This window comes from Spinacia oleracea, chromosome 6 (assembly GCF_020520425.1).
Source record: "Spinacia oleracea cultivar Varoflay chromosome 6, BTI_SOV_V1, whole genome shotgun sequence".
NCBI classification, from domain to species: Eukaryota; Viridiplantae; Streptophyta; class Magnoliopsida; order Caryophyllales; family Amaranthaceae; genus Spinacia; species Spinacia oleracea.
The window spans coordinates 61,028,980-61,034,026 of NC_079492.1; the positions used below are offsets into that span (position 1 = coordinate 61,028,980).

Genomic DNA, 5,047 nt, shown 5'->3' on the forward strand with positions numbered 1-5,047 from the left:
CGGATTGTTCTGCTTGTAGGCCTGGAATGCATTGCATTGTTCAATAGAGCTCCTACATTCCGGTGCATAATGACCTTGCATCCCACAACTATTACAGACATTGGCCAACTGAGCACTCATTGCGGCGACACTAGCTTGTTGGGTGACTTGGGAAGATGCGTTTTGCATATTATCCAGCTTGTGATGTAGGGCAGTTAGCTGAGCAGTAAGCTGTTCAATAGAGTTCATCTCATGCTTAACACCACGATCGGCAAAACCTCTAGGATTCCCATATTGGGCACTATGGATGGCTATCTCCTCAATCACCTCTAAAGCTCTGGGAACCTCCAGTTGCATAAATCTCCCACTGGCAGCTGAATCCAAAAGACACCTAGACTCATTACCCAGACCATTATAGAACTGCTGAACCAGGAACCAGTCCTCCAGACCATGGTGTGGGCACTCTCTTTGCAAGTCCTTGAATCTTTCCCAAACCTCGAACAAACTCTCATCTGCTTGTTGAGAGATACCTAATATCTGTCCCCTTAGACGAGCTGTCTTCTCAGGTGGGAAATATTTAACATAGAACGCAAGGGCCAAAGAATTCCAATCGGTGATTTTCATAGCTGCGCGGTTGAGACTATTAATCCATAGCTTTGCCTTCCCACTCAATGAAAATGGAAAGAGTATCTCCATAGTATGATCTGGTGTTAAATTCTTCTGCTTAATGGTGGCACAATACTGAATCAAAGACTGAATATGGAGATTAGGATCTTCACCCTTTTCCCCACCGAATTGGTGTCTCTCGATCATGTTTATCAGCTGGGGTTCGATCTTGAAATTCTCGACCGCAATGGAAGGCATGATTGCCTTGGGAAGCATAGACAGACTTGGTTTAGACTAGTCTGTAAGCCTTGGCACAAGTGGGGGTGGCGGTGGTGGTGCTTGGTCACCCATTTCTGAATCTGTATGGAATAGATTGCTAATCAGATAGTCGGATACAGAGTCAGAATAGTCTCTCAACTGTTCAACGAATCTACGCCGTCTACGAAAGGTCCATTCAGGTTCAGGATCGAACGAAGTCAGATCGCTGGTATGGACAGTCCTGGGCATAAACAAGCAAAAACTAGAAGATAGTCGTGAGATCCCGTCTCAAGGAACGGGAGTCCCTTGAGAAGTAACAAACAATAATCTAGAAAAGCAATTAATAACAGAAAATAAAACCGTCTCCCCGGCAACGACGCCAAAATTTGACAGGCTAAAGTCGTATCACCTAATAAAAAATAACCTAAGGTCCACTAGCTAGGTAGCAAGGGAAGTCAAGATCGAATCCACAGGGAGACAAACGTTCTTTCTACTATTAATTAATTAAACTAAACTATTGGGAACAAGATTTGGTTGATTGTTTGTAAACTAATACTACGAACGATAATTAAATAAGTATGAATCAAGATATTAAGGGAATCTAGGGAATAGGTTCACCAGCGATTTACAATCCAGGACAATGAACAATCACGATAATCAACAAAGTAATTAATTAGACTAGCATGCTCTCTCAAATCGATACTAGTCATAGACTTAGAATTAACGGGCTCTCGCTACTTATTAATCCCAATTCTACCTATTGACACAAGCCTAAACATCAAATTGCATCTCTCGAATTTTAACTTGATATTTCATAACTACACAATTAAACCTGCACAAATCTAATTGAATAGTGGAATAAACCAATTAATAGGAATTAATCACAATGTCAATAATCGCAGTTATTCAAAATCCCATCATACTAATTCATGGATCCCCAAACCCTAGAAATTAAACTACTCACACATATTATCAATAAACAAAGAAAGCATATTAATTGAAAGCATAGTTGAAAAAAAGTAATAAATCAAAGTAAGAAAATAATACCTAATTGAAGAACAATGGAATACTAAAGTTTGAACTTTTAATTGGAAATAAAACTAAGTGTTGGAACAATTGGAGAGAAAACTAAGCTTAGGAAAATAAACTAAGTGTTTCCAAACTAGAAAATAAGATGTCTCTAAAAATATAAGGGGCTAGTATTTATAGTTTGCCCAAAATACAAGCCAAAAACCGGAAAGAAAACACGCGCAAAAGTGCAGGAGGTTGGCGTCGCCCGATCGGGCGTCGCTTCGCCCGATCGGGCGATGCACTCGATAGTCGGCCCGATCGGGCCAAAATCCGCCCGATCGGGCGGATTGCGAACTCTCCACATAAGCTTCCGGATGACTGCCCGATCCGGATCGGGCGAGCTGCGCCCGATCGGGCGCGCGTTGATGAGTCCAATTTACTTCAATTCCCCCCGATGGTTGCATTTCGCCCTCAGCTTCCAGGGCGATTTGCAATCTTCAATATAACTCGCCCATATCACTGAGTCTAACTCTCGGGGCTCAACCATAAGCATCCAAGGCTCCCGAAAGTCGACGATGGAGGTCCCGAACTTCCTCGGGCTCATATAGTGGCCTAGATCAACATGAAACGGGTCTAAAAAGACCAATTTCTCATAATCAAACCTGAAACTCGAGGCACACTCAATAACACACATTAGTACTAGAAACGGCTCCTAAGAGCACGTTTGACACATAAAAATACTAAGGGACGGGGGTAAAAATACTATATAAAATGCACATATCACATGGTCGAACCATTCTCAAATCTTTGAGCCCTGAGCTCTTCCGTTGCCACCACTTCAGGTGCAAACCTAGACAGCTCTATAAACTTAGAATAGTATTCCGTCACAGACAGACCTCCCATTTTGAGTTCAATGAACTCCTGCGCCTTTTGCTTCTTCAGATTAGGTGGGTAAAACTTGTTCCTTAGTGCGGTTTTGAATGCTTCCCATCCAAAGTTAGGTGTGGCTTTGAGGGTATTTTCACATCGTTTCCACCATAAATCAGCTTCACCTCTCAGGTAGTACACAACACTATTCACCCTAAGGTTTTCGCGGCAATTCACAGCTACAATGAGCTTATCAAACTCTCTCAACCAGTTCTCAAGCACACTAGGTTCAATCTCTCCGCTATAGAGTGGAGGCTTGCTTTGAGCTATTTTCTTAAACATTTTCCCAGCCGGATCATGCACTAGGTTGGATCTAGTTTGAGCTAGGTCTCGAACTACCTCAGCTAGTTGTCTAACCACTTCAGAAATCTCTTGGTTAGCCATATCCCTTCTCCTGAATAAATAAAAAGGCTAACTTTAATATTGGTTGGACATGACATTACTAAGGCACTAGTTCAACAACGAACCTACTCACAACAAGAACACATTTAGGCGCAACCTAGGGGAAGAGTTGGCGCCATTCTTGGGCCTTCTCACCCCACTATTCGATGCAAGTAAATTTAGATGGTTGCTACTAAACCACCTTGCACATAAAATTTTGTTGAAGAAATAACAAGTAATCCCTTTGCGATACCCACAAGACTTAGGATTGAGAATTGAACTTAAAGGATAACGAAAATGGAAATTCTTTTCTTTTATTAAAACTCCAATGAATAAGTCTTACATCCACTAATGCCATAGCATTTATTCTCCAACTATGATAAAACTAAAACCATAAATAGTAGCTTTGCCACTTTATTAATCAACGAAAAATAAAACTAAGGATTACATTTCTCTAGAGACTAATGTCATCACGACGATCATTTCTTTCCTTGTATTGCTCTGAAGTAAAGTCTTGATTATTGGGATCATCCAAGTCTTCTTCCGGATCCGAGTCTTCATCCATAGCCTCATCATTTTGCTGTGGCTCACTATCAACCACATTATTCTCTTCAAACTCATCTTCAGATCCACTGGATATGTCAATGGTGGGTTCAGGAACTATAGGGTTAGGATTTTCAATCTCTACCACATCATCATCACTATCCTCCTCAACCTCACTAGCTTGCTCATCATGGATCATGCCATCCTCACCATCACTTTCTATTCCTCCATAGCCCATACCTAGACCCGTAGAGTACTTCCCATCCTCATAGCTATTTTCCGCAACCTCTAAGATAGTAGCAAGAACCTCAGAATCATACTTCCACCTACCATCACTAGTCCCATATTTGTACCAATTAGGGGTACCATCACCAAAATGCATGTCACTGAACTTGTTCTTGAGGTCTATGTAAGGGTTCTTATGGGGTAAACAATGTATAACCATGCTAGCCATCATATCTTTGTGCCTAAGGTGGGGCATATTCTTGGTCGAAGCCAAATAGTCACAAGCAAACACGATCTTCTGAACATACGTGCGAGGAGTCTCATTATCCATCTTCTCTAAGTATCCTAGACTGGTGAACTTAGAAGGTAGCATCCTTAATTCCTGAAAATTCACAACTCAAAAGTCTTACTAACGCGTTTCCATAGAAATTCCAACCCCAAAAGGATACAATAAATAGTTCGTGGAGCCATACAATTTCAATGCACAAATATATGCTCAACATGAAATATGATGCAATTAATCACATAAAGCAAGATAAAACATGGTTAGAACATATACATGGCACTTAATAAATCACATTGTCACATAATATGCATTCTTAGACTAATATGCCCTTCTTAGTCTACCCATTCCTCACTTGAAAATAATATTAATTTTCGAAATTAATTAAGAAATAACTCCTAACTTAGTTGAAATTATTTAAATTAAAATTGAAAATTAATAAGAATTATTAATTAATTAAATAAATAAATAAATAAATTTCGGATAATTTAAAAAAATAAAGGAAATACGAAAAATTAAAATATAAATTCCAAAAAAAAAAAATTCGATATATAAATAATTAAAATAATCCGGATAATTAAATAAAATAATTTCCCAAAATTTTAAAATAAATTCGAATTATTTTCGAAATTTTCGAATAAAAAAAAATTCGGAAAAATTAATTAATTTTATGTAATAATCCAACTTTTCAACTCATTTCAAACGACCCAAAATAATTGATATTTGACCTTTAAAATATTGAGTACTCAAAATAATACGTTTTGACTTTAGGAAAATGATACTTAAAAATCCTAACGCATTAGTCTCCGATTACCTTTTTGTAGTATTGTTTAC

General features: G+C 38.8%; 1 non-coding gene across 1 annotated transcript; it reads left to right on the forward strand.

Annotated features, from left to right (window-relative positions):
* Positions 1-424: 424 nt before the first annotated feature.
* On the forward strand, positions 425-531 carry LOC130464597 (small nucleolar RNA R71). The gene has a single exon (XR_008924978.1). It is a non-coding gene; the product is annotated as a small nucleolar RNA R71 (small nucleolar RNA).
* Positions 532-5,047: the final 4,516 nt, after the last annotated feature.